The following is a 14,091-nucleotide window of genomic DNA, read 5'->3' as shown; positions in this document are numbered from 1 at the left end:
CCTGGTGGACGCGGCTCTGGATCCCTGAATAGTCCTCACAACATCTTGAGAGAGGCCGAGCCCCTCTAAGTGTTCCCGTTCAGGGGCCATGCCCACAAACGTTGGCCTAACACTGGGTGACCGCTGATTGCTCCCTCCACCTGGGAGAGAGCATCCCTCCGCCACGGAATTTCCCACGGTCTCCCTGACAGCATCCGCTGCATGCAGGGAAACCAGGACGCTCCCGTGCGCTCCGGGGCTATTAAGACCGCTACCAGTCGCTCCTCCTGCACTCGGTCCAGGAACCGAGGGATCAGAGGGACTGGTGGGAAAGCGTACAGTAACACCCTGGGCCAAGGTCTGTGTGCGAACGCGTCCACCCCCCGAGGGGGGTGATCCTGCCTTCTCAGGGAGAACCAGCGAGCACACTGCGCGTTCCCGCGAGCAGCGAACAGATCCACCTCTGCTGTCCCGAACCGGCTCCATACTTGGGAGACCAGCTTCGGGGTGGAGGCTCCAGTCCCCTTGTCGAGGACCTCCTCTGGACATGAGATCTGCCCCTCTGTTCAGCTCGCCGGGAATATACACTGCTCTGATCGAGAGCATGTGTGTGCGCGCCCAGCACAACAGCCGCCTGGCTGTGTCCAGCAGCTGCGCTGATCGTACCCCTCCCTGACGATTTATGTAGGCTGCCGCCGTTTTGTTGTCTGTCCGAATCATCACATGATGATTCCACAGCAACGGGGCAAAGTGCTGAATTACTCTCCATACGGCGAGTAATTCCAGCGCGTTTATATGAAGGGACATGTGCGGCGGCCACTGTCCCCCCACTGCCTGCGACATGCATGTTTCCTCCCCACCGAGGTGTGTGACGTCACTCTGCCGAGGGGAACCCCCACCGACAGGATGTGGGGATTTTTCCAGTAGGTCAGATCTAAACCTACGGATGGAGGAACGCACACCATGCGTCTCCTCTGACGCACGGGGTCGATGCGCAGGCGAATGAACCACCTCTGAAGTCTCCTCATGTAAAGGAGACCCAGGGGGATCACCACGTGACCAGCTGACATCATGCCCAACAGCTGCATCACGGAAAGGGCTGTCACCACCCTGCTGGGTGTGACTCGCCTGAGGAGAGCTGTCAGATTCTCCACTCTCCGCTGTGAGAGTTGAATTCCATTCCCAGATACATGATGATCTGGGATGGAAGAGGACAGCTCTTCTCTCAATTGATTATGAAACCCAGGCTTGACAGGTGAGATACGAGTTGTACCGTCTGTAAAGCAGCTTCCTCTCTGGAACGAGCCACAACAGCAGGTCGTCCAGATAAAATAACACTCCCATCCCTCCTCTGCGTAGCGGCTCCAGCGCCGTCTCCACACACTTTGAAAAAATGCGTGGAGCCAGGGAATATCCGAACGGCAGTCGATTGAACTGGTACGATATTTCCTGGAATGAAAAACGCAGACATTTCCTGAAAAATCGCGCCGTTTGTTACCTGTCAGGATAGAAGCGGCCGATTTAAATGTCAAGCCCTGCTGTCTTATAACCGACTGGTTAAATACCGCAGGCTTATACAGCGAGCCTAGCTGTTTGCTAACCGTTGGATTAGAAACAGCTGGCTCCACCAGCGACTGCGAGTCCCTCTGTCTATTAACCGACCGGTTAACAGCAGATGGATTATGCAACAAGTCCCGCTGCTTTTTAATCAATAGATTAATAGCAACCGGCCTGACTAGTGTGGGGGATACGTGAGACACAGATGCTACAGACACACTGTTGAGATTTGAATCATTTTTATTGACCAATCTCTCTTCCCACATAACCCCCCTAAAGAGTCATCTTCTGTTCTGCTTCCTCGGAGGTTCTCTCGGAGGAGCAGACCAGGAGCGGTGGTTCTTCCTTCCCCTCCGACTCGCCGCCTGCAGATCCTGTCTCTGCGGCGGAGGAGCGGAGACCTGGGACGGAGCCCCTGCCGCTGCCGAAGGGCGGTGCTGACGCCGTTGCTGCTCTCGCCGTTGTCCGCTCTGCCCCCGTTGAGACTGTAGCGGGGCTGCGGATGCTGTCGTTGCTGACGCTGCTGTCGCTGCGGACGTTTGTCCTGTAGCCAGCTAGCATGACGCCTTGTGTCGTCTGCTTGCTCTGAAGCAGACTTCATACTTTCCACCATGGTATGGAACTGTGGTCCAAATAGTCCGTCCGGACTAATTGGAGCCTCCAGAAGATCTTTTCCTGCACCCTCCGGTATATTCCCCTGCTGTAGCCAGAGATACCGGTGGACCTGTGTCGCCCATGCCGCAATCCGTGCCTGCGAGACTGCGACTGCTGCGCACAGGGTGAGTGCAGTACTGGCCGCCTTGCCTATCTCATCAGCCTCCCCTGAGGACATAGTCTTAGACTGCTCCGACATTTCCACCATGGAGTTTGTCAGCAACGCTATGTTATTTGCCGCCGCTGACGCCTGGAAAGCACACTGGTGCATCCGGTCCATCTGTTTGGCGACAAACCTGTCTTTGGTGGCAGCCAGCATGGGTTGCCGTCCGGAAACCGAGCTGGCCTGCCTAGCCCCAAAGAATGCTGTGAGGTTCGGCTCTAGCGGAGGCACGGTCGGGAAACCCACGTCCGTGAGTCCCTCCACTCTCGTGAGAGGCACGTATGTCCCTATCGGAGACCTCATGGCTCCAGGGTCCGCTGCCGCCCCCTCCTGGTACTTCCTTATGGCCGGGAAGCGTGGCCAGACCGGGTCCCTCCTGACCCTGTGTACCCGGGAGAACACCCCGGACATATCATCCGGCGGCGAGCTCTCCTGAGCTAGGGGAACGGGGAGATTTCTCCAGACGGCCGCCTTGGATATGATCTCTGGCAGTTCCAGGAGAATCCCGCAAATCGACGGCAATGCCGTGTTGGCGGAGATAGGGATCACGGGATCATACACCGGACCTACACCGGTTTCCCGATCTGTCTCCTCCGTCCGGAGGGGAGAGACAATGGGGGAATCACCCGTTGATCCCTGTATGGAGGGGACGTAGTCGTCCGACTCGTGCCCTCCACTCTGATCCAGAAAGTCAATGGCTTTGTCCCCGGAGTACTCCTCCCGGACGTGCCAATCGTCCTCGGCAGCTGCAGCAGCGAGAGCGTCCGCTCTCTGCTGTCTGAGGGCCAGCGGGAGACGGGCACACTGCGAGCATGCTACCCCGGGAATGAGAGCAGCGTTTGCATGCTCTAATCCCAGGCAGGAATCACACTGTGAGTGCCTGTCAAAGCTCATGATGTAGCCCAACCTGCACACGAGGCAATCCCTGACACAGCCTTGACTTTCCTGTCCAGTCTCCATGTTATAAAAACAAAGCTTTTTAGGAGGAATCTTTGTTTTTCAGAGGTAGCTCTCAAAAGAACCGTTTTTGCCTGTCAATGCTTCTGCAACGGAGTGCTGAAGAAAAGTAGGAGCGGATTCTACGGCCTACTTCCTATTTATACGGAAGTGAGCCCGGAGGTGGGGCCCACGTCGTAGGTGGGCGTGGAATAAGTCTGTCAGTGCTGCACACGTGCAGTGGGGTTTACCCAATAGCGATAGCCTTAGAGGGCGAAGCCTTATACGAAATATAACTAAGGTATATACATGAATTAGAGTAAGAAAAAAAATGTATTTCTGGAAACTAAAACTGCAGATAAATCTTCCTCTCTTATGATACAAGAACACAGACAGACACACAGACAGACACACAGACAGACACACAGACAGACACACACACACACACACACACACACACACACACAGACAGACAGACAGACAGACAGACAGACAGACAGACAGACAGACAGACAGACAGACAGACAGACAGACAGACAGACAGACAGACAGACAGACAGACAGACAGACAGACAGACAGACAGACAGACAGACAGACAGACAGACAGACTGATGCATGCTTGCATATGCAGACAGATGCAAGGACACATAGCTTTCTATTTCTGTCTGAATCTCCTGTTTCACCTCGGGTTTCTCTTTATCTATTATCTTCTGCTAAAATCAATTGAGTACACTCATTTACACATGTTATCTTAAACACACAATGTTTTTTTTTTAAATGGTCATAGTTTCTCTATACTGTAGCTATATTCTGTGTGAATGACTAGGTAAAGCAACAAACTAAAATGATGGACAAGTTTTGTGTGTAAGATGTGTTGACAGATTATTTTTGACATAGTGTTCCTGATGTGTTCATTGTGAACGTTTTTGAAAGTGGCGTTGGTGGGAAAGGGAAAATGTGTGAAAAACAACAAATGGCTGGAAAGGACTTCTGGCTTCCTCCTCTGCCCGACTCTTCTCAGTTTAACACGTCTGCCTCAACGCGTTTATGAAGATGTTTATTAGGATGTTTGATAAGAGGCAGCAAGTTTTAAAAAGATCGTTTTTAATCACTGGAATGTTCTTGTTCTGTATGAGATTTTATGGAGAGACTTCTGATTTGGTCGCATTGTGTTTAACAGTTAAAGTCTAAATTGATATTTTCCTGATAAGCAAATCCAAATGAATAGATTTTGTCCTCAATGTTTACTTTGAAAACATCTGAATCCTCCTTTCTTCCATCGTCACTTCCTCTCTACTTTTCTTACTTTCTAACTAAGAAACAGAAAGGAAGTAATAACCTGGATCCTTCCTTCCTTTCTTTCCTTGGCATCCTTTCAACCTTTTTTCTTTGTACTGTCCTATTTCCTTACCAACCTTTTCCTTTCTTCAGCCTTCCTTTGTTTCATCCTTTTTTCCTTCCCACCTTGTTCCTTCCTTTTTGACTTCTAAGTAAGTAGGGAAGGAAGCTGAATATTTCCTTTCCTCCTCCTTCCTTTTCCTTCCTTTCCTAACTTCCAAGTTATAAAATCAACTACTTATAAATACTTAACATTTTCTAACCAGTCTATTTATTTGAATAGGATTGTCTGAAGTGTTTAGAGCAGGCAGTGGGCTGGACAGCTGGCCTCCTCACTTTCTGATGCATGTTTCCTTTAATTCAGTTTAATGTAATCACTAACACCGCAGGTGATAAAACATACAGTGATAAAATGTAACGATAAAGAGCAAATAAACAAGAGACGCTAATGACTAATGTGCTGACGCTAAAAAGGATTCGGGGGGAGAAGGTGGGAAGAAGGATGGCAGGGACGGAATTATAACAAAGGGAGCAAGGACATAAGGAAGGAACTAAGGATGAATGAATGGACAGAAGAAAAGGAAGTATAACAAAGAAAGGAGGAAGGAATGTATCATTTAAATGACAGAGGTGTTTGTTGAGTTAATTTTTTTTTAGAGCAGAAACAACTTATATCATATTTGTGATTTAATTTAATTTGGAAATGTCTCTTAAAGCTGTTCATATGTTGGAGGGTTAGTCTCTTCCTTTACCGTCTGATGGGGATTTAATAACGTCTATAAAACACTTTATCTTCAGCGCGACCTTGACCAGAATATGAACTGATACTTGTGAGTGTGGGTGTGCGTGTGTGTTAATAACCAACACTCAAAGGGGACACTTACTGAGACACTGGAGATGCTAATATGGAATCTACGATATGATTTGTGCCTGTGTGTTACTGACCACACACACCATTACAAAACATGAGATAAAAACAAAGACGTCATTTCATTCATTTATTGTCTGCTACGTATGTGTTCCATTGTTTGTTAAAAACTCAATGCTTTTGTTTTATATACGTAATTATTTTAGTGTGAAGTGATTCCTATAACAACATTTTTTAAGATACCGTATACTGTTGTTTAAAGTATATTAAAATGGAAACTTTAAAATAATTTTCCTTGAGATCTTCCTTGGGAAAGACAGCTTATTATTACTTTTACTAATATATGTATGGATTCAAAAAAGAAGCAGTTACAGGATCTTTCCTTTCACCATTAACATGTCTGTACAAAACACTAAATAATGCAGATGGCAAAAACAATTACTCGTAGTTTGATTTGTATAAAGTTCTTGCTGCCTTTTAATGTTATCAAATCCTATATTCTTCCACACTGAAAATAAAGGTTTAATTCAAAGCATCCTTATTTTTTTAAATAAACTTGCTTGGGTTTAGGAAATGATTGTCAGGGTAACAATTACTCCCAAAGTTCTGTTACAAATTAATCAATCCTGGTGTTTTTGGAGCGACCCCAACGTCCTGCCTAGTTATAATTGTGGTGTAGAGAGTATGAAAATAGTCTGTTTTTAGTACCAATGCTGCCACTTTGAAGCACTCATTCCTGCACCACTCTATACTACACATGCAGAGGAGTTACGTGTCACGGTGCATGCAGAGTTTGCAGCAGGTGAAGAGCAGCAGGGCGGACTTGATGTTAACATGTAGAGAGACAACTGCACGCTGACGTTATCAGAGCCAGAGGACTCGCTGAGATAATGAGTCAGGTTGGCTCAGTGTGAGGAGCTGAGGAACACACACACACACACACACACACACACACACACACACACACACACACACACACACACACACACACACACACACACACACACACACACACACACACACACACACACACACACACACACACACACACACACACACACACACACACACACACACACACACACACACACACACACACACACACACACACACACACACACACACTCCTGGCAGTCAGGGACCATCAGTCTGCAGCTGAGAGCACCTTCAGCTGCGGACTGATCCCACTCCCTCTGACGGGAGGACGCCAATTTAGGAGCAAAATGTCTGAGAGAAAGAATAGAAGAGAGAGCAGAGCCTCGTTACTAAACTACAAGATGCATCTCTCTATCAGGCACTGAAAACAGGACACACTGGAGGCTTACATTTGGGAGGCATATTGCTCCTGAAAGACAAGAAAATCCACGATAGATACACACAATGTAGATATACAGTACAGTGACTTCACACAATGAAACAAACATTGTTTTCAATCTGATTGGATCTCATTACTGGTGTTAGAATAGTGCAAGATTCATCTTTAATGAAAAGGGAAATACCAACATTTCTGTGGTGGTTTATCTGCTTTTGTAGGTAAGGGTAGGGTGGGAATGTTGGGATTCTTTCTTAGCTTTGGGTCATGGTTGTCATCGACACATTAACAGCAGACTCTATCATCTGCCATTTTTGCAGATCATTGTAAGTTAGCTAACCCAGTTAAAATAGTCCGTTCTAGTAAACTGAAAAAAACCCACATACAATAGCTTGGTTTCACTTGACGTCACACCGCTGCGTTCCTTTGGCGCGAAATTCCATTGGAGGTCAGGAAGTAATTTTCTACAGAGGATATAGCTGCGAAAATGCCGGTGTGTTGTGTAGTTTACGGTTTTTCCAATCGATCCGGCCGAGAGAAAAACAAGAGGTTTTACCGAGTGCCGAAGGTTGTCGTCCATAAAGCTGAGCAATTTAAGAAGCTAACCGAAGAACGCCGGAAAAAATGGCTTTCAAACCTACATCTGCGGTCGGGAGCAGCAGAGTCGTCTAATGCAGTGTCTGCAGCGACCACTTCATCAGAGGTATTAGCTAACTTGGTTTTTGTGGCTTTGTTTATGTATTATTGGGTTGTGGTTAAATGCTTATTTACTTAGTAATACTGATCATGTTTAAGTTACCTGTAGTCTAATATGGACTTTGATGGGACTTTTTAGGGTGCCCTAGCGCTTTGGGTGACGTTGAGTCGGTAGACTGGGCTCCCACTGTTAGCCTCGGTTACCACACAACAAGTAAGCCCAGATCAGAGGCATCTCTTCGACGAGAGCAGAGGATGGAGCTCAAGGAAGACCAACAAAGACAATCAGAATGTGCAGAGGCTTTGTTGGATCTCCTGCAGACAACCGAGAGCCCAGAACCGACGCAGCCCCCGTCTGACAGCCCACAACCAGAGGACACCAGTGGGATATTAAATGACCAACAAGGTAAATTAACCACCAGCATTATTATTAAATATTACAAATGTGATTGTCAGAAAATCAATGCAAACTTTGAATTAGGTTTAGAAAATAGAGTACTAACTTGAGAATCTGCAATAATTGGAACAGAGAACTTGCATGTCTGTAAAAAGGTTGTCAAAAAGATAACTTCACAACAATTCACATTCATATTTGACTATTTTAAATAACTAATTATGCTTGCTACTGCTATATTGTATGCAGATGCAGGATGCCAGACTGATTTAACGATGGAGGACATCGAGAGGATGGAGGAACACAACAGAGCTGGGAGATCTTCGGACAAAGGCACTGGACACAAAGTTCAACCAGGTGTCCTTTGAGAACAACGAAGAGAAGACAAAGTTTTACACCGGGCTCCCCAACTTCTTAGTTTTACTTCAGGTTTTTCAACTGTGCGAGCCCTACATCACCTGTGGCCCTATGTCTGTGCTCTCCAAATTTGAACAGTTCATTTTAGTTTTGCTGAGGCTGAGACTAAATCTCCCTCTGAAAGATTTGGCTTTCAGGTTCAACATCTCTCTCTCCACTGCTTCTAGAATATAGCACAAGTTAATTGACATACTTCATGAGAGTACAGCATTTATAATTGGGTGGCCAGAGCGACATGTACTTCAAGCTACAATGCCAATGGGATTCAGACAGGCATTTGGATGTAGAGTTGCTGTGATTGTTGACTGTTTTGAAGTTTTTATTGAGAGGCCCTCTAATTTACTTGCTAGAGCACAAACATGGTCCAACTACAAGCATCACCATACTGTTACATTTCTGATTGGTGTTACTCCCCAAGGCTATGTCACTTACATATCTTGTGCCTGGGGAGGAAGAGTTAGTGATAAACAGATCACAATACAGAGTGGGCTCCTAAAAAACCTGTTACCTGGAGATATTGTCCGAGCAGACCGTGGGTTCCATATTGGCGATAGTGTGGGATTTTACTGTGCTTCACTAAATGCCTGCATTCACCAGGGGGAAAAGTCAGCTGTCAGCATACGAGGTGGAAGAGACAAGAAAAATAGCTAATGTGCGTATTCATGTCGAAAGAGTCATAGGATTAGTCAGAAGAAAATATCAGATTCTGCAAAGCAGGGCTGTGCCCATAGAGCACATGCCAACAAAACCAGGTGAGGCACTAGCATTAATTGACAAGATTGGGGTTATTTGCTGTGCCTTGTCTAATCTGTCAGTGTCTGTCGTCCCATTGGAGTAAAGTCATGGAGCTGTAGTCTTGTAAATAAGAAACCATGTATTATTCAGTATCATTTAATCTTTTCAGTAAACATATTTTTGTCTTCAAACATCTTGTGTTCAAGTCTTTTCAGTAAACATATTTTTGTGTGTTGTAAATTGTGTAGCCCTACTCAATATACAACTTTCATCTACATTCAGGCTTAATTCATTCAACAATATTCTAGAGATGACAATTGGTCTGGTGACGCTCCCATGTATGGCCATTGAGGGTTATTGTAAATGTAAATAAGAAACCATGTATTGTTCAGTCTTCTTAGTATCATTTAATCTTTTCAGTAAACATCTTTTTTACAATAGCAATATATCACACAGCCCTACTTCCTCTAGTGAGTGTGGTCAGTGAATATGAAGGTGCTGTAATGCAGGTTAAAGAGCTGCCACTGTGCAAATAATAATGCAACAAGGAGAGAACCACAACTTCCGGGACCAGGACAGACCACAGGTGCTGGTAATCACGCCTTCTCTCCCTCCTGATCATCTTGCAACTGAAAAATGGAACAGCAGACAGGGAGAGGAGGCTTTTAGTCACCTGATAGTTATGCACTATCATGTTCTTGTGGAAAAAAATGAGCACACCAACTCTTTATGACTTTTACCTTTCCCCTTGTAAGTTTCTGTCCCAACACTTCAGGGAGAACACATAGTCTGAAGAAACTCAACTCTGGGAATGATGTTGTCCCACAGGTCCACATCACGCACAATTCTCTCTACAAAGAGGTCATTTTTAGTCCAGACAACAAAGTCGCTGTAGTCAACGACGACGTGGAGCTGAGCCTGTACTTGATGGTAGTAGGCATGTCTCCTGTCCAGCTTCACAGTGCCCCCATCGTTGACGAGACAGAAGCCCTGTTCTCCAGCACACCTGCTTCGATTGCAAACAGAACTGCTCCAACATGTGAGCAGGATTCTGACAAACTGTATAGACGGAGACATACTAGAATAACTAGATTGATCGTATAAGATAGTAATGGTATAACATGAATATTATAGCAGGCATTATTTTGTCTGAGCTTAAGTGTTGTGTCAAATATGCTTTGGGTTGGGATATTTATTTTATGACTTACCCAGCCATACAGTTACAGTGTGCTGTAACAACCTCTCCATCTTCTTTAGCTATAATCCACGTTTTTAAATGGTGTTTCTCCAGACCTCTGGGAATGGTTGACCTACAAAATTGAAGCTCCAGTTAACAACTTGATAGTTAGTAACATACATTTAACAACATCAAGCCATAGCTAGCTAGTCTAGTTTTGTTACGTCCCCAGCTCGTTTCGGGGTAAAAGGGAAGCAACACATAACCAGATGGTCTTGGTAAAGAGGTTGTTTTTAATATTAACCTCAACATAGTGATATAAACAACGTTGCAGGCTGTTCAAAGGCTCTGAGCTGTCTATACACAACAGTACACAAAAACGAAGGCCACAGAATATCAGTCACGAATCAGGACACTTAAGACAGAAGTGGTAAGACGTTTCGCACAAGTACAACGCCGTCACCAAAACACAATATATCCTAAGCTAAACACATACACTCACATCAATATCCTAAGTACACACACCATAAGCACCCGAGTTAACCTCCGTTAACAATATCGTAAGGAAACACACATCATAAGCACCCGAGTTAACCTCTGTTAACAATATCATAAGGACACACACATAAGCACCAATAACACACAAACATTCTGAGGTATGGTCGCATGGCGTCCTAGCACAGATCCAGCGCCCCGAATGTCAACAACGTTGCAGCTTAAGTAGCGTCATCAAGAGGCCTCTGGACCTCTGGTAGGACCTATGGTAGGAACGAAACAACGTCGCCGACGCAGTAACCATAGTACCTACATGTAATCATAACACACATACACATATATATTATATATACACACACAGAACACTCACAGGCCAGTTAATGCTGAAGGCAAGGCGACAGCCGTAACACTGCCTTACATGAGTCCATGTAGCTAAAGTTAGCTAGCTAGATGTCTCCTAATAATGCTACTTAGAGGTAAGAAGGTAACTCACCCGGGCAAAAACAAGGCGACATTTGTTGAATGCCTTTTTGGTGCCGAGGTCATTCACCCATCCACACACGAAGTAGTTGAAAGCTTCCAGGCTTGTATACGCTTTCATTTGGCTAGCCGTGTAGTAGGAGGTATGAAGGACGAGGTAGCTGGTGATATCCATCGCCTCGACAGCGGGCAAATCTGATAAATCACGAGAAAAGTCGCTATTTTTCAGCTGATACGGATCGTATCCGATGTGTGCTGTGATTTTTTCACGATATCTGCGGCGTGTAGGTTCATTTAATTGTTTGACATAGTGTCATAGTCGGTGTCCTCCACGATTCCTGCGTTGATGAATGATTGCGTTTTCACTTCCTGACCTCCACTTGAATTTCGCGCGTCGTAGAAGTCTGACTGAAACCAAGCTATTATGAAACAGGCTAACTGTGCCAACCGTGTCAGTTGGCCAACTTTATGATCCCTGAATGTCAGCAAGCGCTCGGGTCCCAGCTGTGTGCATCACTTTTTTGTGTCCCCTGGTTTCCGATGTGTTTAAAACTTCTTGCAGCATTTTTAATATTTGCAGCGTTTCTTTTATGTAGCGCTTTTAGTAAATAGTGCGTATTTCTCGACAAGGTAGTGAAGATGTTTCGTTCTTTTGCATGTGTTTTGGCAACATTTCGTTTTTGTATTTGCATGGTTTCCGAAGCTGCAGCACGTTTCTCCTCATGGAAGTGTTTTGGGCTGTTGATAGCGTGTTTGCACCTGTCGGCCACCATACAGTATAACGCCAGTACTAGTAGTTCTCCTTTTATATTTAGCTGGAGGTGATTGTACTGTAGCTTTCTACAGTTTGAAGTTATACACGTGCAGCAGATTATATCAGCTGTTATTCCACTCATTTAGTTCATATTATTACTGGTGGATTTAGAAGGCATTTAGCTCCTGAAAGATGAGAAAATACACATCTGGTCAGATACACACAATACAGAAATACTGTGATTTTATACAATGACATGGACATTGTTTTAAGTTGACGCGTGTCAATTTGTTAGATGCACACTTCTTTACCTCAACTTAAGTAACATTTTCAGTACTTTAACTTTTAATTATGTATTTAGTGTAGTATTTCTACTTGGACTTATGTTAATGATCTTAGAACGTTTATTAACATTGCATACATTTCATTTTTCCCTCTTGATAGACCATATATGTGAATGCACAGTACAGTAATGTATCCTACTGTAAATTCAGTTTTTATATTAAAAAGCATTGAACAGCAATGAAATGTGTATCTCTTTATTTTGTCCCTCAGAATATATGAAGGTAAAGGTCATATTATCATATAGCGCACTCATCTGTTTTCTTTTCAATTTATAGTCCACATATTTACAGTTAAAATGTGTACAATTACACATTTACAGTATTTTCATAGTATAGTATAGTTCATAGTATTTGCACTTTCTGTTTTCTCTCGGAGTCTGATGTAAAAACCCAAACATTGCGGGGATTTTAGGTGTTGGTGTGAAGGTTTATCATCCAACATGACGCACGGAGGCGGCTGCATGTCAGGGTCGCCTTCCCCTCCCCTCTCCTCTCCTCCCCTCTCCTCCTCAACCCCCACACCCCACCTCTACATCGCGGTGCCAAACGCTCCTCCGTTCCTTTGCCAGCTCCTCTTGGACCCCTGCCTGATCTCAGTGAATCATTTCCCGCGCCGGGCAGCGTCTGCGTTAACGGCGGCGCGGTGACAGAATGTGTTTCCTCACTCAGGCTAATTGAATTGAAGGTGCTGCAGATTCTTCGTCCTCTCCGCAGACGTAGTTCTGGAGAGTTTTCGCTCTCCATCACCGCCCTGACAGGACACTGCGCTCACAGAGGAGCAGGGGCTGATGGGATTGGTCCTGTGTGATGCTGTTCCCCTGATCCTCAGCTCTCCTTCAATTCATTTCCCTCACAAACTGTCAAAAACATAAAGACAGAATGGAGAAATGTCGAGTGGGACACCATGATAAGCTTTCTAAAGCTGGAGAATAAGATGGATGGAGGAGAAGTGGGCTGAAAAAGTACAATGTAGTGGAGTAGAAGTAAAAAGGAGCATACATTGAAAAAGCGTATCTAAATTACCTCAAAATTGTACTTCTTTACATTCCACCACTGACTAAAGTACATATTAGTTTTAGTAATATCTTGGTTATTTGAATTGTGTTTGATTTAGACAACAAATACACATGTTAGGAGGAGACACAAATAGATGTTGAAAAGTACCTCTATATTGTACTCATTACAGTCAAATCAAATATAGAAACACCCTTCTTTATATTTTCTTAAAATATGTTTTATAGTCTTTGTTTTGCCCCATCAAAAGACTTCACTTAGTTATTTCTATTGAAAATCAGCTAGACAAGAAGACACATGTGTTTTGTCATTTATATACTTTCCACCTGAGTAAATACACACTCATACCACTCTGCATATTTACATTATTATGCAACCAAACTGTTTAAAGTGAATTTTCAGAATGCACTTTGTTGAAAACATTGCAGTTTTAGAACATGCTTCGGACAGTATGTGCTAACATGGCAGCTGCAGAGAGAGTGAGACAGAGGTTTGAGAAATGCCCGGAGGAGAAGAGAGCAAGCCAAGCGTACGGCAATTCTCTCTCTCTCTCTCTCTCTCTCTCTCTCTCTCTCTCTCTCTCTCTCTCTCTCTCTCTCTCTCTCTCTCTCTCTCTCTCTCTCTCTCTCTCTCTCTCGCACGCACGCACGCACGCACGCACGCACACACACACACACAGAGAGAGCAGAAGGGCGATTGAGGCACATACTGTATCTGATGAATAGCTCAAATGGTATAGAAATAAAGGAGGCTTCAGGGGACATTACATTGACTTAC

At 44.8% G+C, this 14,091-nt stretch overlaps 1 protein-coding gene and 1 long non-coding RNA gene across 2 annotated transcripts in view; one reads left to right on the top strand and one right to left on the bottom strand.

The window, feature by feature from the left end:
- The window catches only part of LOC117465655 (sodium channel protein type 3 subunit alpha-like), a 230,385-nt gene that overhangs the window by 66,311 nt on the left and 149,983 nt on the right, over positions 1 to 14,091 (top strand). The gene's annotated exons all lie outside the window — the stretch shown is intronic.
- On the bottom strand, positions 9,433 to 9,984 carry LOC117465916 (uncharacterized). The gene is made up of 2 exons (XR_004554223.1): positions 9,791 to 9,984; positions 9,433 to 9,679 (listed from the first exon to the last, which is right to left on the bottom strand). It is a non-coding gene; the product is annotated as an uncharacterized lncRNA (long non-coding RNA).

The sequence above is a fragment of the Pseudochaenichthys georgianus genome, chromosome 20, assembly GCF_902827115.2.
Source record: "Pseudochaenichthys georgianus chromosome 20, fPseGeo1.2, whole genome shotgun sequence".
NCBI lineage: Eukaryota > Metazoa > Chordata > Actinopteri > Perciformes > Channichthyidae > Pseudochaenichthys > Pseudochaenichthys georgianus.
The sequence above is the reverse complement of the archived record's forward strand: the minus strand, read 5'-3'. Positions and strand labels throughout refer to the sequence as shown.